The sequence below is a fragment of the Pinus tabuliformis genome, chromosome 2_2 (genome assembly GCF_031772625.1).
Source record: "Pinus tabuliformis cultivar Carrire ecotype Pingquan chromosome 2_2, CPIR1, whole genome shotgun sequence".
NCBI classification, from domain to species: Eukaryota; Viridiplantae; Streptophyta; class Pinopsida; order Pinales; family Pinaceae; genus Pinus; species Pinus tabuliformis.
In genome coordinates, this window is record NC_142300.1 from 750,577,416 (window position 1) to 750,604,063 (window position 26,648).

The 26,648-nt window shown below is 39.4% G+C and overlaps 1 pseudogene; it reads right to left on the minus strand.

Moving 5' to 3' along the window:
• Window positions 1-777: 777 nt before the first annotated feature.
• Window positions 778-26,648, minus strand: part of LOC149194860 (rhamnogalacturonan I rhamnosyltransferase 1-like) — a 38,353-nt pseudogene continuing 12,482 nt past the window's right edge.

The window sequence follows — 26,648 nt, forward strand, 5'->3', positions numbered from 1 at the left end:
TTGATTTATTTTTCTTTCTATTTTTATTTTTAATGTAATAGTAACTAATGTTGGACTCTTTTTTCCAGTACTTTTAGTGTCACATGTATGGACGAGTGGAGGCTCAAACTGTTGAAGATCTCTTCCGACCTAGTTGTAGAGCTTCTCACCCCTCTCGGCCAATTATGGTCAATTATGTGTTGAAACAATGTTGGGTGGCAGCCATTTCTTGTAATCCTGTTAAAATCTTAATTTCAAAACTTAAGACAGTAAAACTAGTATTTTGTTAGTAGCTGTTACCATGATATATTTAATTTGTTACACTTCAGAAAATAATTTGTCATACTTCAAAAAATAATTCCAACTCAGAGCGACTTTTTAAGTTAAAATTGAGGCCCTTCAGGGTTGATTAGAAATGGGCTTCTAAGAGGTTCATTAAGGATTTCACAACTAGGGATCTTTATTATAAAATATTAATATAACAATAATTCTCAAATGTTGATGCATCACCAAGATAATAAGATTAACACATCCAAAGCATTTCCACAATTTACATTGAACTAAAACTCAATCAAGAAAGTATCCAACAAAATCAAGAAAGAAAAAGGAAACATATAATAAATAATGTAGACAAGTGACTGGAAAATTACTAATAATACTTGTGACCCGATCCCTAAGGCTTCTTAACGGTACTTACAAAGATTTATTCTAAGAGAACTAAATTTGTCACCACTACAACTTGTACCACCAGGTAACCACTATATCCTCTTTGCGAAATATATGCAAAACAATATAAGATTAGCTGCAATGCCCTCCCATAACTTTTGTCATGTTGTCATCATATGTAGGATCAATAAACACATCGCTGGCCAAATACACCATGTAATCTAGTGCAGCCATTTCAGATGAATGATTTTGGAATGGCTTTAAATCCATAGGAGTAAGAAGAGTCTCCTTCCTCACCTGGCGATTTTTGTTGATTTGCATGAGTGCATGACATAAGAAAATCCAACTTAAAAGGAAAATGAGTTGAAGGGAGTGAATTGGTCAACTTACAATATTTGGATAAGTTGAATAGAGGGCATGCATCCTTCCTTCTGCCCCATAGATTTCTTCAGCAACAATATTTATCTTAATATTTCTACCAAAATCAAAAGCTTTCAATACTAATGGAGTCTCCTCTGGTGTTACAGGACACATTCCATTCTTCCTCTTCATTTAAGAAATTATGACCTCCTTCCACCAAGGGTAGGCATGCTTGTGAAAGAAATACAACAAGATAATAGGATCAACATTGTTAACAATAAAAATTTTGACTTTGTTATCACCCTAATATTTCTTTCAAAGTTAAAGAAGGAAGAAAAGTCAAAGGTAGCCACAAACCACTTTTGGAGATCAGGACCTAGCCTTCCTGATGCTCAGAGAGGGCTCTCTCTTGATAATTTAACCTTTTTTTTAGTTAAGATGATTTTAGGTTAGTTATTGTTTGCACTTGGGTTTTGGCTTGAATTTGGCTGGTGGGATCACTTTACTTAGATGAACAGAGGTTTTCTTTTACCATTGGGCTGTGGGGTCAAATGTCAGACAAACAAGACTAGATTTAGTTCTAAAAATAGCATCTATAGGGCAAGATAGATGAGTTACTACATATCTCAAAGGCTAAATGGTGAAATGGTTTCAAATTGGATCCAAGGAGAAATTAAGGGTTCCTTAGGCTGGACTCTGGAAGGAATGAAAGAATTCAACAGAGATGGGAGAGCAATTAAGGGTTCTCAAATCCGAGTATCAGAGGAAAACATGTAAATGACTAACTATGAAAAACATAGTGTACTTTAACAAATTCTGAGTGATATCTCCAGTTAATTCATTGAAATTTAGAACACATTTAAGATTATGAAACACATAAGAAGGTAACAAAATCAAACAAAGAAGATATTTCACTACAAATAACTCATCTCATGAATCCTGTAGTGAAATGATTTTATTACTTGCTCTAATCTATTGACTTAAAAGTTGTACAATCACCCTTAGGTTTTAAGATCAAAATAACTCTACAAATGTAAAATAATCCACCCTAATACTTCGAATTATGAAGCATTTGGACAAAAAGGAATTACAAAATATCTCAAACTGCATTGAGAACTAACCTAGGAAAAAGAAATATCTTCATGCAAGAAGATAGAGACAACTATTGAACTGTTGCTTGTTGTCTCTATTATTTAGGTTCTGCTGGCTTTGTTCTTTGATCTTTTGCCCTTTAAGCTGGTTGGTTGTTTGGTCTTCACACTTGATGTTCTGTTTTACTTTAACCTTTCATATGACATTATTTCATCTGATACACTTTAACCTTGCTGATGTGTCAATATCCTTTTACTATTCTCTTTTAGTTTTTACCGTAGACTTATATTTTTATCGTGTTTTTCCTACAGTAATTCATTCAGTTTTTCCCATCTCTCACCATATAGTAATTGGATATTGAGAATCTTTCTGTATATTTCATCTTCCTTTATATATTTGGCAAAAGTAGGATCATTAATAAACATGTGTTTTACCTCATGCTGGAGGTAAACCAAGTTTTCAAAAGTTTGATACAATACTTTTCCTGTTGGTAAGCTCTCCATGGATGAGTTGATTAACTGTTCTCTTTCCACTTCCCTGATCTTCTTATTGTAATCCTCACGTGTCATTAACTTATCATTTATAACTAAGGGATTAGGTAATCCATTTTTTTTCAAAAGTTCGAACTTAACCATGGACCAACGGCTAGTTGCATGTTTTGACACTTATCTTCAAAGTTCAAAATCAAATTCCTCTTAGTGAGGAGTTTTCTGACTTCCAAAATTGTACATGTCCTGTCAGGTATCTCAAGTTCTTGCATCTCATACTTATTCTTGGAGTTGAGGAAGTGGATGATTCTTGCAGCTTCCTCTGGCATATCTCCAAGTTCTTCCTTAACTTTCTAAATGGCTTCTATGGCCTGCTTTATTAAATCAGTTTGTTCAAAAATAACCTAGATGGATGGCCAAATATCATTGACAGAGTAAATGATATTGGCCCACAATTGGTCTTTAGCCTTACCTATAGGTTCACTTAGTGTCAGTTCTTTCTCCAGGCTTTTTATTCTTTCATTCATCCTTGTAGCCTTTTGTTGTTCCTCTTTATGCATGATCTAGGAAAGTTTGCAATCTGTTTCCACGCTTGTGACTTTCTCCTTAAGTCTATTCATCTCAGTGGTCTGAATGGACATTTCTTCCATTGCTTTGACCAACCTGTTTGCTTCATCACCTATGGAGGTTGTTGCTTTTGATCATGTTGCTGATGTAGTTGGTGTAGATGCCAGAAGTGCAGTGGTCATTGGAGCAGTGGGAGCTAATGATGTTGCCAAAGTAGAAGGTACAACTGCGGTCACTATTGGAATGACAGTTGTAGGAGCATTATCAATACTAGCTTGTTTGAGCTGAGTCAAGCTATCCAACTCTTTCTCCATCTACTTTAACTGGTCATTTAGCTGTAATACTAAGTCCATCATTTCCTCATGATTAGTCTAGCTTTCCATGACTTCCTTTGTCTGCGGGTGTTGTAAATGAGGCAACTTGAGTTGTTTCTTGAGGGCTGCCATATCCTCATTCTTCTTCTTGATCATCAGTTTAGCAGCCCTAATATCACTTAGGTCATGGCCCAGTTAAATGACCAAGTCCTCCAAGTACTTTATCCTAGTGTCTTTAGCCTGTGAAGAGGTCCTCTCCAATTTGTATTGAGTTGTCACATTGTCCAATGAATCCTGCAACTTGTAAGTAGCCATGGTCTTTGCTGTGAGGGTGGAGTAAATAATTTCTCACCTTGCTTGTGAAAATCCATTTGATCAATGGGATGAACATCCCTAGCCAACACCTCAAAATTAGTCTTCTTGTAATCTGTTGAGGTCTTTGGTTGCTGTACAGTGGCCTGCAATGACACCTGCATTTTCCCTTCTTTGATGTCAAAGGCTGACATCAGTCTGGTCTAGTTTGGTGGTGTAAGCTTGAGGTATTTGGCATAGTCTCTGCTTTCAAATTTTCATTCCTCATCTTTATCTCTTTGAATATGTCTTTGATATCCTTTTCCTTATGAGCTGGTATGACAAAGGAAGAAACCTCCATACTCTATTGTCTCTCTGTCATCTGCGTATTGGAGGTTGATGGCTGCTCTATTTCACCTAATGTAGCCGTTTCAGCTGTTTCTTTACTTGTCTGACCCATTGCCTCAGTGTCAATTATTTCCTCTGATGCAATGTTCTCCTCCTGTTCAGGCACAGGATTCAACTTGGGCCTTTTACTTAGCTTAAACAGTTCATCTGAAGTCTCCATGGCAGAGCTAGATGCCTCCTCCCTACTCCTCTTAGGATTCTTCTCCTGATTGGCAAGGGTCTGTATGACAGGAGGAATGTTCGTTGGTTCTCGTAATTCTATAACCTGCAGGAAAGAGTTCTACTCAAATTGCTTTTCTAGATCAATCGGTGTGTTCTCAACATCCACAACTGTGTTGTCCATATCAATCAACGTGTTCTCCACCCACTCAGTTTGGTTAGCAAACTGTTCAATGTCAGGTCGTAGGTAATGGATGTAAGGTCCAAACTTGACCTTGAGTCTGAGCTTGTTTATGACCCCATGAGGGTCATAGTGCCAGATGAAACTATTTCTGAATTTCATTTGTTGAAGTAATCTGTCAGCCTCTGGTCTAGCCTCTCTGTTGTTGCAAATGAATGGGCCCAATTGGTTTTTTACCTTGAACTGTGTTTTCTTCCTTGCAGATAGGAAGTGGACCTCATTAGAATTGATGATTTGTCTGAAATATTCAAGGGAAAATATCCTCATAGGGAGGTATTCGGGCAACTTATAGGGGGCTAGCTCACAGCCATAAATTCTGATCTCGGTGTGGTTTTGGTATAAGTACCAGTCTCCCACCTTGCTGTTCTTGGCCAATTGCGGTACCCTCTTGATGTCTTGGCTGATTTTGGGTTGAGTAGTTGAAGTCAGCATGTTCATAATTGGGTATACAAAGAAGTCTATGAAGTTTTTGTAGGTGAATGTTGTGGAAAACGTTTGGACCAAGGGTGTCCAGTAGATGACTAATCTGTCCTTTCCCTTAGTGTCCAATTTCTGGATTCTTATAGGGAACTTGTCTGTCTAGTAATACAAAAACATATACAACAACACTGAAGAGTATTTGAAAACTCTTTCAGTGGGCATCCTGGTGAATTGTTCATGTATTCTATTTGAAATGAACTGAGCATAATCATACTTAATGGTAGGAGGCTTGCCTGGAGTGAAAATGAACAGAAAGTCCATGATGACCTCATCCACATGCTCATCTAATGTCTATCCTAGGATGCATGAGAGCATGGTGATTATGCGCCTACCAGTCTCTAAAAAAATGGTGGCAACATAGTGTCTGTAGGAGTATGGCCTTCCTCAATGATGATATTTTGGAAGATTTGCTTGATTTTGACTGGGTCTAGTGTGATGTATAGGTCTAACAGGTTTCCAATCGATAGAGGGTTCTCATTAGGGCTAGGCTGGATTTGTAGCGTCTAGTTGATGGATTCAACAGTAATGGAGAATAGCAACTGCTATATTGGTGCCACAATAGCCCTTTGGCTTGGGAAATAGCATGCATGACAGAAATGTACAATATCAAGGAATGGGTGAACTTCTGGGAATGTGTACTTGGGTAAATTGGATTCCCAAAGGTGAATGTCATCTACATGGTTTAGGAACCTATCCTTACTCTAGCAGTGGATTTTCAGAAGGTGGTCGTGAGTAGCGGTGTCTTTAATTTGGAAATCCCTGTCTGCTAGGGCCAAATGGTCAATGTCTAGATAAGGGGTTGACACAGGTCTAACATCCAGAGAGGTCTGAGCAACCATCTTTAGGATAAATGTGGGAATCAGGCTTATACAGGATGAAGTAGTGAGGTTTTGAAAACTAAGGTGTAGTGATAGAGTAATGGCAGTTTGCAGGATAGGGGTTTGGGTATTCAGTGGGAAATACTCTCAATTCAAGGGAAATTAATTGAATGCAATTACTTTAATTTTTGAATTAACTGTACATTCTTGAATTTGAGACGGTCATTTCTGGTTTGTTATCAAAATACTTGGAATTTTAGGTTCAGACTGCAAACGGGTTTTTATGGCAGTTGCAGAGGGTATTGTGGCTTCAAGTATGCTGTCGATGGCTAAATTGGGTGTCCGAGGCATACTTGGAAGGTACTCAGCAGTTGAATTCGGTTTCAGAAACTCGGGTTTGCGCAAGAAGTCTTCCCAGCTTTCGTAGAGAAAATTGAGCAAAAAGGGTAAAAATGTGGGTCTGCGGCCTTTTAATCGGCAACAGTTAGAAGTTGGTGTGGAACTTCATAATGAATAGTGGGTGATTTTTGCTTTTGGTGGGGAAGTGGTTTCAGGGGCCATCGCACTGCTTTTGGCCATTGGGCAGTATTTTCCCGAGAGCAAGCGAGTTAATGCAGTGTTGCCACGTAGCCAAAAGCGGCTCGAAGAAAACCGCTCATATCACATGCTCTTAGGCGGGTAAACTTTGGGAGGTGATTGGACACAATATGGATGCGCACTGTCAAATTTGGGGGTGACAGATATGATGGTTGTCGCGTGGTGAAGTTGCACGGTGGGTAATCAGGGCGGAAATTAACAGGGCCTAGGTGTTAATTACAATTGATTTGTAATTAATTTATGAGTAATGGTGGGATTAAAAATATAATGACTGGGGTTTATGTAGCGGGGTTAGTTTACTACACCAGGGTGGCGGGTTAAACAAGTTTTGTCAGGAAAATGGTGAATTGCGGGGTTTATTAACAATGCCAAGGGGGATAAAACTGAGGATAAAGGGTTTTATGGGTTTTTTTGGAGATTTAGGGAAATTTAGGGAAATTAATCAAGGGAAAAGTGATTTTTTTTAAAGGGGAAAGGGGGTTTCACACTAGGTAAAAATGGTTTCTGGGTAGGGGAATGAATTTGGAGGGTAATTTGCTAGGGAATGTGTGAAAGCAAGGGGCAAGGGTGAAAATGAAGGAAAAATGTGTCTTCATAAGAAATGAAGGGGTAAAAGGGGAAATTAGTAAGTATTTAGTGGGGGGTGAAATGAAATGAAGGGGAACTTAACCAAATCAGCTGATAAGCATCCTTTTACTTTCATAACTGCTCCTACACACTGTAACACATGATTAAACATGATAGATGTTCTTATGCTTCAATCAACTTTGTAATTTCTCCAACCTTTCTTCTGCTTACCCTTTTACTTACCCTAACATTTTTTCTTCACTTTGTTGGGTGCATTTAAGCCAACAGACCCTTTCCTTTCCTTTTTCTTTTGAAATGTAAACTATCCACTTCTAAACTTATATCTTCCAATGGCTTTGATTAAGCTTATGAGCACATTTTATTCCTCTACCTATCTACTGATCTGCCAAGATTAAACAATTTGGCTAGATCTTTATTCTCTAATTATAAACATGAAATTTAAAGCATGAAGTAGTCAAGATTAAACAGTTTGACTATCATGGGTTGTGGTATGTATGTCAAGCTACACACAACCATTATTTTAGATAGTAAAGTAAAGAGTAGTGCTACTTGCACTTGCACACCTTCATGATCTATTTTTGTTTGGGGTTCATATTTTTTCATATTTATTATTTTTTTTTCTTATTTCTTTTGTCCTTTGATATTTCTTTTAGGACATACCCTCTTCACATTTTTTAATTTTAATAAGGAAAAGATTTGCAGAAAGAAAAGGTATGCACAACATTAGAAGACTTAACCATAGTCAATTGAAAATTACGAATCTTATTATTCTAGGACTCTAACAGTGGCTCTACATGGGGATGACATTTCCTACTAAAATGTCAGGAACTGTAAAGATCAGTAGCCTTTGAATTGTGATTGTAGTTACCTTGTGAACTGTCCTTCTGTGATTCTGCTTTATTGATAGTTATGATAGTGAATCCTTCAAAGTTGAGGGCCTTCTCTCCGGGCTTCAACTTCAAAGGATTATCGTCCAATCCAATCTACACTCTGCAATTTTATGTACAATGATGCAAAGTAAAGTGAACTATTATTAGTCAGTGGAAAAATAATGCTTTAGCATTCTACCATTAACAGGTCCTCCTGGTAGATCTGATCCATCTATCTCTCTCAAGAAAAAGGCATTGTTTCCCCTGTAACCATAAATGACATAAGGCCCTTTCCACAAAAAATCAATTTTTCCATGCTTTCCTTTGTCTTCTCTCCTTGAATCCCACTTAAGGACTTTATATCCTATGTAAAGATCATCTGATTTAGTATTTTTATCAAAAACCTTCTTGATTTTGTCCTGGATTACCAGTGATTTTACATATACTTCTTCTCTGGTCTGCTGCAAGTGTATGGTCTGATTTATTCTTCTCTGAATATCATTTGGTTCCACTTGTAATTCCTGGATGATATTCATCACTGGTAGTCCTAAAGATGATGGAAAAACAACATCCATCCCATATACCAACTGATAAGGTGATGTTCCAATGGACTTCTTAGTAGTCAGTCTATCTGCCCATAAGGCATTGACTAACTTCTTGTTCCATGTCTTTTTGTTATCTTCCAGCAATTTCTTAATGATATTGACCAGGATTTTATTAGATGATTCTGCAAGTCCATTACCTTGGGGGTAATAGGCACTGGAGTGGGCAAGGGTGATGTGGTATTCATTATATAAGTCTGTCATTCTCTTGGATTTAAAGGCAACTGCATTATTAGTAATGAGCTTCTGGGGGCATCCATATCTTGACAGGATATTATTTTCTAGAAATGAGATTATGATAGTGTCTATGGCTTGTCTAGAAGGGATGGCTTCTATCCATTTGGTGAAATAGTCAGTAGCTGTCAGAATCCATTTGTGCTGAGTTGAGGAGGTTGGGTGTATTTCTCCAATGAAGTCTAACCCCCATTGTTGAAATGGAATTTAAGTGGAAATTGGTTTAAGAGGCAAGGGTAAAATTTTTCTCTTTCCCTCAAATATCTGGCATTTATGAGAGGAGGTCATTTGTTTCTTAACATATCCAAACAAAGTGGGCAAGTAGAAACCAGCCCTCAAGATTTTGTTAGCAGTAGTCTTCCAGTACAAGTGTCCTCCACAATCCCCTGCATGAAACTCTTGCATGATTTTATCAGCTTCATTTTTTAGTAAACAATTCAAAATAATACCACTATTGTCTTTCCAAAACAATGCATTATCTATGATACAATAATTTAATGACTTCATCTTTAAAAATCTAGCTTTAGTTCTTCTTAAACCAGGAGGAGATTGTAAATTTTGTAATAAAAATATAATATCTGCATACGACGGTGAATCAGTAAAAGGTTCACTGATCGGTGGAGTCGCCATCTCTTCCTGATCATCAAGGGCACTAATGAAGTTTATATCAAGGGCCTAACAGTTCAATTCAAGCATGAGTTTGGCTAAACCTTGGCCTTTGATAAGTTTATTCGGCTTTATCTCTATGTCATATTCCAATATTGTGGCAATTCATTTGCCTCTTTTCCCTTCAGCCCCATTTTGTGTCAAAATGTCCTTGACTACAGAATTTGGAACATAAGCAATAATGTGAGAATACAGAACGTATACTCTGAAGTATTTGATAGCTTTTACTAAAGCTAATGCTTGTTTTTCCATAATATTGTATTTGAGTGTGGCATCTCTTAAGGATTTACTAAAAAGCACAATTGGTTATTCATATCCTTGGTTGTTCTTTTGCAGCAAGACTGTTGCAATGGTGTGTTCTGAAGCAAAAGAAAAAATTATAAAATCCTTGTTAGAATCAGGGCTTATCAGGACTAGGATTTTGGTTAAGGCTTCCTTGATGGCTTCAAAGGATTGTTTGGCCTCCATTTTCCATTTAAGTGCTAAGTCCTTTCTTAGCATGTTATTTAATTCTCTAATCGGTTCTACTAGATTTGAAATGAATCTCCTAAGAAAGTTTATCTTGCCTAGAAATGACTATAACTCTCTAATGTTTCTAGGATGGGTAATGATCAAAATGGCCTCTATTATAGCAAGATCTATTCTAATCCCATCTTTAGATATGATATGTCCCAACAGTTTTCCCTCTGCCAAACCAAAGAGTGCCTTTTTGGGATTTAAAGAAATCCCAAATTTTCTACATTTGATAAATACTCTTCTCAGGTGGTCTAAGTGTTCATTGTTAGATTTAGAGAAGACTGTGATGTCATCTTGGTATACTAATAGGAAGTCATGGATCTCCTTAGCAAAAGCTATATCCATAGCTCTTTGAAATGTGGCACCTGCATTAATTAATCCAAAAGGCATATTCAAATACATGAAGGTAACCCAAGGAGTAGTAAATGTAGTTTTGGCTTGGTCCTATGGTTGAACTAAGATCTGCTTATACCTAGAGAATCCATCTAACAGTGAAATCCTAGATGAGCCTACTACCCTCTGCAAGATATGGTCCATTTTTGGTAGAGGATAGTTATCTTTTAGTGAGACCTTGTTTAAATTTATGAAATCTACACAAAGTCTAATTTCACCAGTCTTTTTCCTAGTAATGACTAAGTTTGAAATCCAATATGAGTATCTAATGGGGGTTATAATTTGGGCATAAAAAATTATTTTAACTTCTTTATCAATAGACGACATAAGAATTGGGTTTATTCTCCTAAGTTTCTGTTTGAAAGGTTTATGATCTTCTTTTAGAGGTATTTTGTGTTGGATTATGCTAGTGTCATAAGATTTTAAGTCTTCATAACTCCAGGCAAATACATCCTGGAACTCTTTAAACAGATTGATGTATTTAACCTTTTCCTCTAGAGGTAAGGCTTTTGATATTTTAATGAGTTTTGGTTTATCCTCAGTTCCTATGTTACACTCTTCTATGTCAGCCCTCAAAGGTTCCATTTTGGGTTTCCTAGCTACATCATTAAAGTCAGACAAATATTATAAAGGGATTAAACCCTTAGGAAAAAAATTGTTTTTCAGATTAAGAATTTATAAATCATCATTCATTGTTTCTTCAATCTCTATATTATCTAAATTATCTATTTCTACTCTAGTAAATTTAGTCGGTTTAGCTATATCTAAAATATTTACATCTATGTTACATTCTATATTATTGTCTTCTGTAAAATCTGTATCTATCTTACAATTCTGAAACTCACCTTCATTGTTCATGAAATCGTAAATCTAAGAATCCTGAGAGAAAATATGCTAATGCTTCAAGTTGTCTGGTGTTGGGTAGTGGAAGCCCCGTGCAATGTTCATGGGGCACGAAGCCTGCAATTTTGGAAAAAGCGAGGGTAAAGATTCCATGAGAAGCACAGAGCGCGATGTGTAGTAAGTTAAAGTAAAAGGGTAGTCCACCGAAAGATAATGTAAAAAAATGTAAGTGGAGTCGGCCCGCCCATGGATCGCAGTCCATGGAAAGGTATAAATAGAGCGAGGCTCTATGGGTAGAGGTAGCTAAGTTTGGTTATATGATCTTGGATCTGTAATGTAATGGATTTTTGAGGAGAACAATCTGTAAACATCTGTAAGTCCGAGTCGAGGGTTTGGGTAGTGGATAGAGGTTCTGCAGTTGTGTGCACAGAGACCTCGAAGAGTCCGCAGCTGTGTACGCGGACCCCTGCAGCTAAGTGCACAGGGCAGATCTGGATGTATTGGTGAAGAAAGTAAATAAAGATAAGTTTCTTAGGTAATTCTGTGTTAAATCTGAAGTATTGCGGATCTAGCTTTTTTTATGGTTAATATCACTATTTGATCTATGTGCATATGCTTACATTTTGAATACATGTGAATCTACATTTAATCTAAGTGTGTGAACTGGATAAATCTAATAAATGTTTGCTTAAAGACCCTTCTAAGTAATACTTCATCAAATAGATTAGATCTGTAGACAGTGTGCCAATAACTAGTAAAGAGTATTCTGGGTTTGGATTTACACGAAACAGGGCAACGCGGCGTTATAGAATGGGGCGTGAAACCTCCAGACCACATCTAGACATCCCAAGGGTGCGAAAACCTGGTTCTAGCACTCTCCCCTACTACCTCGGGTGGGACTTCAGTTCACACTCCACAGACTGTTACCGAAAGGGCCGGTAGCTTCGGGATTTGTTTAGCTAAATAATTCTTCTGAACTTGGGGCAGGCCCATATAAGCCAACAAATGGTTCCATTGCTGGGACTGGGATTTGCCTAAGGGGTGTCTGATGTGGGAACACTGGAACCCTACAAAGAAAGAGATTAAAGAGTGGTGGGATCTAAAACTCCACGAATTCATAGTTCAGGAAAACAGAAATCCGTAGATATCAGAGGAAGACTGGTTGGACCACTATATATACACAGATATTCACGAAGTCTTCTTCGCGACATTTCCTGTAGAGCTATACGAGTGAATTGCGAGGCTAGCTGACAGTGTGGGAAGGTGTAGATTGGACCAACCTATTGTGTGGACCCTAGAACTGGTGCGTAGGCTAGAAGCCACATAAGATAAAATCGCGCACACAGTGGATCATTGGTTGGATCGGGTAATAGGAGGATTTACTACTAAGTTCGTGATAGATACAACTATGAGCTATAGTGAAGCAAAAAGGTGGTTTCTTCAAGGACCTCAGGGTAGGTATATCAAATCATTGAAAACTTGGATTAAGATGCTATTGTGTGAAAAATAGAATATGCACATTTATTGATGTCTGGAGTAACGTGGAGCAAAAGAGGTTACTGCGAAACAGAAGGAGTAGAGAATAGTCCTTTAGCTTCTATTTCCCAGGAAAGCAAGGAGGAGCTCGCAAGGTTCTCACTAGGGAGTACGGTCTGGTTGATCAGGGAGCACTTCTCACTGATACCAACTCCGTCCATGCCATCCCCCGCATCACCTTCATCGAATCCATCGACACCAACTTCGACCCCACCCCAACCCCACCACCACCAAAAGTCGGGATGGCGAGTGCAATCAAACTGCCAATATTTAAGGGTGTAGGGAATGAAGAACTTGGACGGTTCTAGTTTGTGATACGGTCTGTATGGGACACCCAAGGCATAATAGATGAGAACATAAAAAAGGCCACCCAAGTTAGTGCACTACAGGACCACGCGTTGACGTGGTAAATAAAATACTCGACCGATCATCTGAATGAGGGAATAGCGGCAATATAGGATTCATTAAATAAAGAGTTTGGCTGACCAAAATCAAAAACCCAGTTGGTTATTGGGTTCAAGGAGATCGTAATGTTGTCTTGCGAAACCCCGTGGGATCTGTACCAAAGATTAAAGAACACTATTCGCGAGACCAACATGACCTTGATAGATGCGCAGGATTGTGGGTGGTTTGTGGTGTCATTGACACAACATTTGAGGATGGCTCTATCACAACAAAAGATCTCAACCCAAGCTGAGGCACTGGAGACAGCAATGAGGTTGCACGAAACCCCAATACTGGATCTAGGGTTGGGAGTTCAGCAAATCCACGCACAACTTCAAAACTTTAGAAATGGAAATCTTGAAGCAAGAAAGAGTGTCCTGACCAGAGGCACGTGCAGAGGTAGGATGTACTAAATGCAAGAGCCAGGGGTACAATAAGGACCATTGGCCTGTCTTTGTGAATTATCTGGTGGGGGGAGGCCCGATGCCGTTAAAATTGGAGGTACAAGCAGGACCAGGTGTCATGCCTGCACTCTGGTGTGCGATTTGTCAAGTGGGTGGAAAACATGCAACAAATAACTGTGACTTATTACAAAAGTATACTCAGACCCCACAACAGATGTATTGCAATTTTTGTTGATCAATAGGACATGATGAGCGAACATGTCAAAGTTATGACTTAATGATGGAAAGAAACCCAGCTTATCGAATGTAGACTGAAGTACGAGGAGGATTTCAAGGACGCGACTGAGGAAGAGGAATGGGGCTCGGGTGGGGCCGCGGATAGCTGATCTGTTATAACTGTGGAGGGCCAGGACATTATGCTCGTGACTGTACTAACTCGACCAGGACTTCGTGCCCCTATTGTGAATAGTTTTATCATGAGATGGTAGACTGTCCAATGTTAATTTCCCAAATGCGCGAAAAGGGAGTGCTACAATCTCCACCAACCTAGAATGTCCAAATGATGCGATCAGAACCTCGCGAAGAGGACCCCAGTATAAATAGGGTATTGAGGAGTGACGTAACTATAGAAGGAAATTCATGAAAAGTGTGTGCAGAAAGCGAAAAGAGGCATGACACACTTACAAAGGAACCTGACTCTGAGCCAGAACCGGGGATGAAGACACCGAGAGAAGCTCAGAGGAGCTTCGCAGAAGCCTCTACTCCAGGTAGGAGGGATCAAATGGGGCTAGGAGTGGACCCCTCCATGATTACTACCTTTCTCGAAACATGCACGAAACTACTGTGTGATATTAAAGTCGTTCAAGGATTACCGGAGCTGCTCACGAGGTGTGCCAAATCGGGCGAGCCACATGTAGTCTAGAAATTAGGAAGACATGCTTTGCGCACCGGATGGGAAATGAGACTAACATTGCAAATTAGTGAGTAAGAAATGGATCAAGTCATCCTAGACTTAGGCTCAGATTCGAACGTATTACCTAAACAAACCTTGGAGCGCATGGGAAAGCTCACACTGCAATGGTCCCCGATTCAACTACAAATGGCCAACCAACAAAAGGTCTTAGCAATGGGCTGACTGCAAGGAGTGATCGTAAATATCGACGGTGTAAGTACACAGACCGATTTCAAAGATAGAGATTGTTGATGATAGTAATCCTTACCCTGCACTACTTGGAATTGATTGGGCAAGGGACATGAAAGGGATCATTAACTTAGAAAGGCAGAAAATGATGTTCCAAAAGAAGTCACTACGAGTGGTAGTTCTATTGGACCCAGCAGAAGGAGAACACTACACTGAACCCGTGCACGATGAACTGGATTGCATCTATCAGATAACAGTGCAAGACCAAGATCTGGTGCATTCCATAGACGGTGGAAGAGTCACATGGGAGCGCGATAGCACCTGTACATTGGATTCCGATGAGGAGACTGAGTTATGGAAGAATCGGTTGCAGGAAGCTACGACACTAAACTACAATATGATGATTGGTCATTGCAACGCGTAACCACCGAGGAATGACAACGGCCAGCAGAAAGTGACGCAACAGATGAAAGGTAGCTCGTCCAGCATGGCACTTTATGCATAGCATGGGAACAGTATAGTGTGTTGGAAGACATGTTGCGCACACCTGGAGGGGGGCCATAGAATCCGAAATGGAGGAGGCGGTTCCAAGTATGGACTGAAGGATGTTCACGGTAGCCAAGTTCCTATAGAACGATCTTTCATCAACGACGAAGGGTACGAGTTCTCATCAGGTGACCATCAACCCACTCAGATCTGTGCGGATCGAAGGCTCGTATGGCCAGGCAGGGAAGTCTCGTTACAAGCAAAAAACCCAACACAAATATAACCCACTCTCCCAGGGACAATATCCACAAAAGGATTTAGCAACTCTAGGAAGCCATCTTGCGTGGTAAAATGAAACTTGGAAAGTTAGAAGCAACAGAGGCCAGACTGCGCACAAAATGCGAAGATAAATGAAGCAATTGATAAGCTGTAGTTAGAAGTCACCTACACGAAGGAACTAATGAAAGAAACGGACATGGCTGACTCTCCTACCTTACTACAAGCAGCAACGCCATTAGCATGGTTGCGCTTACACTCGAGAGGACAAGGACACACACACTGCAATCCATTAGCAGAATCAAGGGAATGCAAAGAGTTCTCGCAGCCCGGGCTAGCCGGGAAACAGAAGACCCACGCGAGGGATTCGCCAACCTGACTATCTATACGTGGCCTAGTTCCAATGCCTCACGTAGTTGGAAGAGGGCGCGGGACTATAAAACAGGCTATTGTGAAGCTGTGCGACATGGCCACAACATACATACAAGAACCGCACTTGCATCCTTGGGGATTCGCTGCCGCGAAGGAAAGATGGAAAGCGACCATTACAAGTACTGTTCATGATATGATGGCCCATTTAAGGCATAGTGGAGCAGGCAACAGGTAATTAAGGTAGAAAAATAACCGCCAAAATTGCGTTTATGAGCTGCTGCATGGGAGAACAACCGATTTTAAATTTGAAATCATATATAATCATAGTAAGGGTCAAACCACCATGCTTTACCATCCTGTGAGAAAGCCGCCCTGGGTCTGAGACAAGTGCAAGATGAGTGACGAGCAACTCGAAGCAAGTCCGTGGTTTCAGGCATTGCCAAAACATTACTGGGAAGCAATCCTCAAAGCAAAAAACCTTACTATAGATAGTCCACAAGAAGCCACACTACAAGCAGTCGAGCTCCCTAAATCATCCCGAATAGTGAAGACTAGGAAGGACCCTCAGGTTCCAGAACCAGTAAGAAGGTCGCCGTGACACCTGTACTTTAGCAAGTTCATAATGGAGGAAAAGGGTAGAACTATCACAATTGAAAGCGACGAGGAAGCTGAAGATTATCCCACATATGTCGAAAAAGTAAACCCTGAGGAGGATCCCATCCAACTAGTGTGCTGACCCAAGTATGTGTCTCCAAGCAAGGGGAAGGCGAAGGTACCTACAAACCTGGATGAAGTCGACACTATAATCATTACCCCGACTCTTCCAAAAGTAGTCCCAGTGGAAAGCTCGGTGGTTGGTCGAATTGCGACAATGAAATTCGAAGACTGGGACCTCATAGATACAGTAAAATTTCCCCACCTAGCGACTGACGCACTGATGGAGCAGAGTGTCGAAGGGATGGTGACAATGCTACAACCAAAGGAGTGGCTGCGGAAGGTGGACAAAGCCGGGTTGCTCTGTCTCTTGTCTATTCCTCACTTTCTCTGGCCCCCTATCACAATGTTGGTCATAAAGCAGTTGCTCTGTTTGGTTCATGAGGAAATATTATGGGTCGGCAAACCCATCCGCATCATAGCTGAACTGGTTCATCAGGTTTTGCACCTTCCCTATGACGGAAGAGACCCCCGGGAAATTGTTGATAGAAGTGGCGATGTCGCGATGATAGAGAACCCAAAAAAGAAGTATAAGCTAGCAAAGGAGCAGCGAGGGTACGTCATTGACAACATTTTTTATAACATGGTCCACGTCGCCACTCAGTTGCTGGCTGGGACAGTAATGAGGAAATGTCGTGGCATTGAGGTTCCGGTAGTAATCATTGCACTCGCTGAGGAGTGTGCAGCTAGATCTCAGTTCAATTGGTCACAGTTCCTTTGTGAAGAGTTCCTGACCAACTGCCGGTAAGTTCAGGAGGAGGGCAAGACCTTCCATTATGTGTGGCTTCTCCTGTCCATTATGCTGGTTGCTACTGACTTACTCGAAGATAGCCAGTTTCCTGTCTTGGACTCGGAGTGGCTGGAAGCTGATAGATATGCTTCCCTCTCGGCGACAAGGGACGTGGGACAAATTCGAAACATCAAAATATTTTGGATACTGATGGGCATGAATGTGCACCAATGGATTAATGTGCTACCCCGCCTGTCTGATGGGATCTATGAAAGCATGAAGCATATTGCTGAGTTTAAAGAAGACATGCATCGTATTTACATCAGGGCGAGGAAGGACCCGGCCCGGGCATGGACCTCACTCTGCTTTATTGCCATTAATGACGTTGTTGATAGGGTTGTGGATACCTGGCCATCGACATGGAGTGGACCAGAGGCACTAGAACGTAATGAGGCCACTATCCAACGACAAAAGGAGGAAGCTAAGCATGTCATGCAACAAAAGTGAGATGAACAGCTGACCGTGGAAGTTCAGGTAGCTTGAGAGGTGACGCTGGTGGCAGTAGGAAAGACACCACCAAGAGGGGCTACGTCGACAACGACAAAAAGCAGTGAGAAGCCGCCCATTGAGATGGCCAAGGACGAGCCACCAGCAACTGGCACGGATTCGCCTTTGAAGCAGCCAGCGAAACAAGAATGGTCGAAGCCATGAACGAAGGCAAAGGTGTCCAAAACGGACAGCGGAGTGACCACCTTAACTGAGGGAGACCTAAATGATATAGAAAACATTGTTCGGGATGTCGCTTGCGATGAAGTCAACGAGGCCATGTCAGAGCAATAGATTGTGTTGGGGGAACTCCGTATGCAGCTACAGGAACTTGGAACAAGGATTGCGCCAATGGGCACCAGTGCTACTCAGGGGGTTCCTAGTATGACAGTTGTTGAACCGTTGTTGAAGGCCCAAATGGCTCATTCCATCACAATTCTAGCAGGAGCATTGATCACCGCAAATGCAGAGGACCGCACTGTGCTAGGATGACTTAAAGGGCTGGGACTAAACGTGGCTACTCTACCGCGAGAAAGTTTGCAGCAGCTCCAGGACAGCACCACAATGGAGCTCTGCGCCAAGGCCGACCACGCCAAACAAGTACTCTAGGAACAAAAAATTAATATCGAACAATTGTGCCTCCAACGGGATGAAGCAGTTACGCAGAAGAAATAGGTGGAGAAGGTAGTAGCAGAAGCCTGCTCGAGTGCCCATGAGCTAGAGATTGCAGTGGAATTGCCTATTGAGACACAAATCCAGAAATTGGCTATTGGGTTCTGACACGCAAAGGAGGAGGCCGCACGGATCCAGCTTGAACTCAGCTTGTAGATCGCAGACTTAAAACTACAGGTTCCACCGTTGATGCCACCAGAGATCCTAGAGCAACACAGGAGCTTTATCCCTATGGGGCTCACAATGCTCACACGTTCAATGGAGGAATGTATTGAGTTGCTAACTCAGTCCATTGTTATGCTCACCTCCCTTTAGGAGGATCCAACACTTCGCCGATTGGAAACCGAGACTCAGGAGCTCCAGTAAGCCTATGATCAGATCAGAGGAACCACACAAACCATTTCTATTACGTAGCGCTTGGCCAAGATACGGGAGGCTCAGGACCTAAAAATCCAAGCCGATGCCGCCAGACAAAAGGAAGCAGTGATTAAAGCACATCTCCAGCCGTGGCTGGATGAGGCATTTATGGTTTCAACCACTATAGAGTGCAAGGTAGCCCACATGCAAGTTGAGTATGCCACCATGGAGACAGCAGAGATAGGGACTGAGGTGTCAGCAACAGACGTGGAACGGATGTAGCGAATGACATAAGAGTTTGCTGCTATCACCAGCGACACACAGAGGATGCTAACTGATCTCCATGCAAAGTTGGCCAAACTAGATGAGTGACTCGGGACGAGTCACGATGATTGTGTTGGGGGACTGTTGGGTAGCGGAAGCCCCGCACAACGGTCATGGGGCACGAAGCCCACAATTTTGGGAAAAGTGAGGTTAAAGATTCCGCGAGAAGCATGGAGCACAATGTGTAGTAAGTTAAAGTCAAAGGGTAGTCTGCCCAAAAATAATGTAAAGAAATGTAAGTGGAGTTGGCCTGCCCATGGATCGTGGTCCATCGAAAGGTATAAATAGAGCAAGGCTCTATGGGTAGAGGTAGCTAAGTTTGGTTGTATGATCTTGGATCTGTAATGTAATGGGTTTTTGAGGAGAACAATTTGTAAGCATTTGTAAGTCCGAGTCGAGGGTCTGGGTAGTGGATAGAGGCTCTACAAATGTGTGTAGAGACCTGGAAGAATCCATAGCTGTGTGTGTGGACCCCTAGAGCTGAGTGCACAGGGAAGATCTGGATGTATTGGGGAAGAAAGTAAATAAAGATAAGTTTCTTTGGTAATTCTGTGTTAAATCTAAAGTATCGCGGATCTAGCTTTTTGTATGGTTAATATCACTGTTTGATCTATGCGCATATGCTTACATTTTGAATACATGTGAATCTGCGTTTAATCTAAGTGCGCGAACTAGATAAATCTGATAAATGTTTGCTTAAAGACCCTTCTAAGTAATACTTCATCAAATAGATTAGATCTGTAAACAACGTGCCAATAACTAGTAAATATTATTCTAGGTTTGGATCTATGCAAAAGAGGGCAGCGTGACAGTACAGAACGGGGCGTGAAACCTCTAGACCACATCTAAACATCCCAACGGTGTGGAAACTTGGTTCTAGCACCCTCCCTTGCTGCCTTGAGTGAGACCACAGTTCGCGCTCCGTGGACTTTTGCCGAAAGGGTCGGTAGATGCGGGATTTGTTTGGCTAAATAATTCTTCCGAACCTGGGTCAGGCCCATATAAGCCAACATTTGGTATAAAAAACCTATGTTTGACTTCTGTAATGTATTGATGGTTGGGTTGAAATGGAAATTTATAGGTACTAGCAAAAGTGACAAGGCTGTGCGCATGCATGTTTTGTTTTCTAGGAATGGCAGCAAAGTTTGTTTCCAAGAGGTCTTTGATCAAGTCTATGTTCAGTCTCTCCATGATTGCGTTTGGCATCAAATTATTGGATGCCTCTGATTCTAACATAGAATTATGCAATATTTTTTCATGAATGTTGAAGCTAATGTAGAAAGGAGGAACTCCCCCTTGCTGATGAATATCATTGGCCTCAGGGCCAAACAATAATTCAGGTTGATCATTATTCAAGTTAACACCATCCTCTCCCTCTCCTATGTTTAAAGTTTCAGTAGTCTGTGACCTATATGATTCATTCTTTACTAGTTTAGTCAAGGGAACTGATATCTTTAATTTTTCTATTTTAGTTTTGATGTTGAAAGGGAGCTGAGCTTTGTTTGTTTGATTTAGATCTTCCTTAACATGTGCAGTTTGTGTGTTCTTATCTTGTTTCTCAGTACTAGGCATTTCAGTCTATGTTTCTACTTTTTTGCCTTGATTTCTCTTATTTTGATTGATTTCAGTAATTATCTCTGTTTAAGTTTCAGTGGAGGTTATATCTATAATTTTAGGGGTAGAAGTCTTCGGTGTTCCCCTAGGGAGGATTTGGAACACTTTGGTAATTGGAGCTTCTTCTATTATCCTAGTATGGGCCCGAATGGATCTTTCAGTGGGAGTCTCATTGTTCCTTTTACTTCTTAAGCTATATTGTTTGTGTACCTCATATATTGCTGACTCATATCCTTGTTTAAAATCAAAGGATTCACCAAATTCTAACTGCAACTACTGCAGCATATATAACTCTTGTTCTTCTTGAGTAAGAAAAATAGTGTCTTCATCTTTAATTCCTAGTAAGTTAATCTAGGTGTCATCCTCTCCTTCTTGGTTCTGTGAACCCTAAGCATAGTTTTCTTGGAAGGGGGGCCTAATCTGTTGATCTGGTATAGCGTTTTTTCTAGTGTTAGGGTTCTTCCTAAAATTGGGGTTTCTTACTGGGGGTGGTTGTCGATTCTCCCATTGATTTTTCCTTTCCATGTTCTCTAATCTATCCATTATTCTCTCTACACTCTTGGCTAAACTATCTATCTTTCCATCAGAAGTGGAAGTTTCCTCTTTAATTGCAACTCTCTTTTCATTTCTAATTCTAGATTTCTTGACTAATAGGTTGGCCTCTACACTAATACCATTGCTTTGCATTTGTTCCAATGTTTCAAGGTTTCTTTCCCTTAACTGGTATGACATGTCAATGTCAAAACCATCAGGGAATTTACTTAATGCAAGGTCAGGTGCAGGCTTAATATTAGCTGGGATTGCATTGTAGATATTATTAAACCGAGTACAATAATCCTTCACTGACTCATTAGGATCTCTTCTAATGTTGTCATATTTAGAAAGTATTTTCAGATGGTTTTTCTTTCTCTCCCATCTATCAATGAATAATCTATGAAAATTAGCTAAGTCTGCAATATGGTGGGTAGGTAAAGCTTTGAACCATTTCTTGACATCCCCAGTTAATGTTTGGGAAAACAACCTCATTTGGACATCTGATTCATCTATCTCATGCAACTCAAAATAGTCAGTCATCTTGTTTACATGCTTCTGGGCAGTGTACTGACTAGTAGCATCAAACAAGAAGATTTTGCTCTGATAATCTTGGGGCATGGCATGGAGTTGTGTAGGTAAAACCAGAGGTGCATATCGGTCTGCCATGGCTTGGATTCTGGCTTGACTAGGGGGTAAAGTGCTGGTAGTTGAGGAAGGGCTTGAACTGGATGGAGATGAACTAGATGATGGTGAGGATGGTTGATGAATAACTAGTTTAGGGGATTGGATTGTGGTGGATACTATTGGTGAGGTTATGGTAAAAGAAGGTGTATTTACAGTGAGTGAAGATTGTGCAGAAATTTCAGAGGTAGCAGCAGTAAGGGAAGCTAGTTCAATAGATTGTTGAAGGTAAGAACTATCTATATTGTTGATCAATGTAGAGGTCAAGGCTTCTAACTTGTCAAAAGCGTCCAAGAAAAATTTATCTAAATCTGGATGGATAACCCTTTTTGGTTCAATAAGTTGAGTAAACTCAGGGTCTAACACTATTTCATGGATGGCATTCTGAAATTTAGTTCTAAATAATGAGAGGTCAAATGACAAATCAAAAGGGACTTCCTCTAAAGTTGATAACTCCTCAGGGAGTGATTTTTCTTCGACTAACTGGCTACTACTTGCCTGAGTTTCTTCGTTTTTTGGTTTTCTTAGAATTCTGTCTAGGTCATCAACTATGGTAGCAGGGTTTGGATTTTGGTTTTCCCTGGTATAGTGAATCTTCTTGGAAGCCAAAATTTTAACTTTTAAAACTGTTTTTTATGAAAATTTTCAAGATTAACTTCGGAAAATGATCATAAGGGGCTTAAGATTAAATTTAAGGTTTCCTTAAAGTTTTATGAGATTGAGGATCAAAGTCCCCAATATGGTCGCCAATTATGTTATCACCCTAATATTTCTTTTGAAGTTAAAGAAGGAAGAAAAATCAAAGGTAACCACAGACCACTTTTGGAGATCAGGACCTAGCCTTCCTGATCCTCAGAGAGGGCTCTCTCTTTATAATTTAACTTTGTTTTAGTTAAGATGATTTTGGGCTAGTTATTGTTTGCACTTGGGTTTTGGTTTGAATTTGGGTGGTGGGATCACTTTACTTAGATGAACAAAGGTTTTCTTTTACCATTGGGCTATGGGGTCGAATGTCAGACAAACAAGACTGGATTTAGTTCTAAAAACAGTGTCTATAGGGCAAGATAGATGAGTTACTACATATATCAAAGGCTAAATGGTGAAATGGTTTCAAATCGGATCCAGGGAGCAATTAAGGGTTCCCTAGGCCAGACTCTGGAAGGAATGAAATAAGTCAACCGGGATGGGAGAGAAATTAAGAGTACTCAAATCCGAGTATCAAAGGAAAACATGTAAATAACTAACTGTGCAAAATAGAGTGTACTTTAAACAAATTCTGAGTGATATCTCCAGTTAATTCATTCAAATTTAGAACACATTTAAGATTATGAAACACATAAGAAGGTAACAAAATAAAACAAATAAGATATTTCACTACAAATAGCTCATCTCATGAATCTTGTAGCGAAATGATTTTATTACTTGCTCCATTTTTTTGACTTAAAAGTGGTGCAATCACCCTTAGGTTTTAAGATCAAAATCAGGGAAAATTTTAAGAACCCCCCCAAATTTATATGTATAATAAATGGGCGAATCTCCATGGTATATAGGAAAAATGGAAGGTGATTTTATCAATAATATAATATGTATATATAATTTTTTGGCAAATCTCTCACCAGGCATGGCAAATATTTTACTCAATTATAAAATCTTGTAAGATCTTGGCAAGTCTTTCACTAAATAATAAAACTTTGTAAAGTCTTAGTGAATCTTAGCATTGTGAACTCTTAGAGAATTTTTTGAAAAAGTATAAAACCATATATGACAAGAGCCACATGGTGGAAATATCACTGGTTTTTTTCACATTTCCACGACATGGAACTTGTTTATAAAATTATAAAAAAGCCAACCAAATCCTTTATAATATGCAGGTAAGCTTATAACGGAGTCTGATACCTCTACTATGCTTGTCTTCATTCAAGTGTCATAGCTGCTATACTTAACACTGTGAATCACAACTCTCTTAGAACTCAACTCTATAGTGTAATTAAAACCTTTGGAAATTGAATATGACAACTCTATAAAAAGGATTAGTGAAATAGAAGCTTTTGTGAATGAGCCCGCTAACTATCATTGCTAAATAATCAATCTAAACTATGAAGTCTACCATCTTGATCACAATCGTGCTCACGATCAAGGGAGTGCGACCACTTGGCTTGACATAATGGCCATCATAACTTCCAATAATCAACAACCACCTTGCAAGGACATCCTAGCTCATGTCTCATGAATTTTATTCATCAATCTTAACTCATATAAATCTTATAAAGATAATATTAGAATCCTCTCCAGATTCACTGTTAATACAAGGGTAAAGGAAATTTTCTAGCTCAAGGCACTAGCCAATACCAACTTTGGTATTTGTGACCCCTTTGTGGGGATGCACCTACCCTGCCCCGTTGGGTTTCTGCCTTGTAACATAGTTCAAGGATCACAAGAATTTCCAATCTTCCTACTCCATTAGACACACTTTATATGCTATACATAGTGAATTGAAAAGAAGCATTATAGAACACACAATTTCACAGAAGGAAGAAAAATCTTAGCCAGTTCAATATCAAAATCTTAACCATTGATTAATAAAGAATAACAAGTAGTGTAATGAATTGTTCCAAGTTATTTATTTACAAGTTGTAAAGAATGTAGTGGAATGGAAAATATTACTTAGGCAACCCTTCAATATTTTCTACTAATATGTCTGTGCATGTACATATGAAATTAAGAGCATTGTTGAATACAAAGTTTCCTTTTCTCTTGCCTCCATTTTGACAAATCAGTGTGAAATCAGTGTCACTTTGAATCTCCTTTCCTGTGTGGATGTTTTGACAAATCAATGTGAAATCAAAGTCACTTTGAATTTCCTTTCCTGTGAGGGATCACATCCATAGTTGATTAGTAAAAGATAATCTACTATATATTATGTTCAAGAAACTGACTGCAATCTACAGTGGAAACGAGACCTCAATTCTTATTCTGAATTTGAATATCTCAGGACAAAATAAGAGATAAAAATGCATATGGCCTTAGTAGCTAGAAAACAATCACTCCATCATTACAAGACCACCTAGATTTTGGCACTTAATCTAAATAATGGCACTAGTTGCAGTGCTTATTTGCATTAACACCATGAAAAAGCAACAACAATGTTTCAAAGAACACTTATTGGAAAAGTTGTAACGTTCTGAGAATATTTAATGATAGCATCTGAACCTCGTAGCTATGGTGGGGAAACTAGGGAACCCAAATCTTTGAAGATATCTCATACCAAATCTGAGAAAAAAATAAAAAAGGGAAAAAATCAAAATCTATAAATCAAGCAATGAATTGTTTACAAATCAAATACAATTCCTTTAACTAACAGTTAAATTGTGGTGATATATTTAAATATTTAGTAAGAGGGTAACTTCAAACCATGGAATATCACATTTGTCATTACTGTCATCCCTCAGTGACTGAGATTACAAATCAATACTTATGGAAAGATTGTAACAAATTCTGTGAAATAGTAAAGCATAACCTCTATTTTCAAGCAACAAAATCAAGACATTGTTACATCAAGAGCCATAATTGATACATAATCAATGAATCAAGTCCTTGTATGGCACAAGCTTGTTTCACAACCTCTATTTTCTGAATAACAAAATCAAGACATTGTATGTGGTTATTGCCAAAAGGAAATTGTGTTCTAATTTGGAAGAGGATCTTATCAAAAGACATGGATTTATTCAAAGCTACAAAGCCTAATGGGTTATTGAAAAATAAGTTGGAATATGGGATCATGATACTTAAATTGAAAAAATATGCTTTCCTTTTAGAAACATTACAGTTATACAATGTTTTTTGAAGGCATTAGAGTTTGAAATTGGGCCTTTCTATCAAGACAAATTTTCATTAACAGAATGTACTTTCCTACCTGAAACGTTGTAGATATCCAAGAAAAACTTGAAAAGCATAAGAGAACTTAGCATAATGTACTTTCTTTCCTTCCTTAACATTCTTAAAGAGTTGAGGTTCCCCAAGTCATCAGGTAACTTTCGAAGGAAATGATAGTTATTAATAGTCCAATTCACAACTGAAGATGTGTCACAAATACGAGGGGGCATCTCCTCCAATTCACAAAAGTGCTCCAGGTTAAAATCTAGCATTATTGGAAGCTTAATGCTCGACTGGGTGTTATTGAACCTAGACATTTTTCCAATCTTCAGTAAAAGCGTAAACATATCTTCTCTAAGTTCTACATGACTTTACTATGCTCTTGAAGTGGGGGCACATGCAGCCTCTCCAAGTGAATAGTCTTAAACTATGTGAATATAAGGCCGATAGATCATTCAGTGTGGATCTCTTTACCCCATAATTGAATACTATTAGGACTTTCAAATTTTTTAAGGAACTCAAAAATGTTGGAAGAAAGTATTTGCTTCCAGAAAAGAATAAAACTAAAGCCTCTGGTTGAGGACAATTGATGTCACACCACTAATACTTCTCCACGGAATCTGTATAGGTAAACCACAAATGCAGAATTCCATTGGAATATTGTGTTTATTGAATACACAAATGAAATCATTGCATTTCTTTAAAATATCTTTTGAAATCAAACTTACCGAAATTACATATCGATATCCTAGTGGGTGTAGGATAAAATTCAC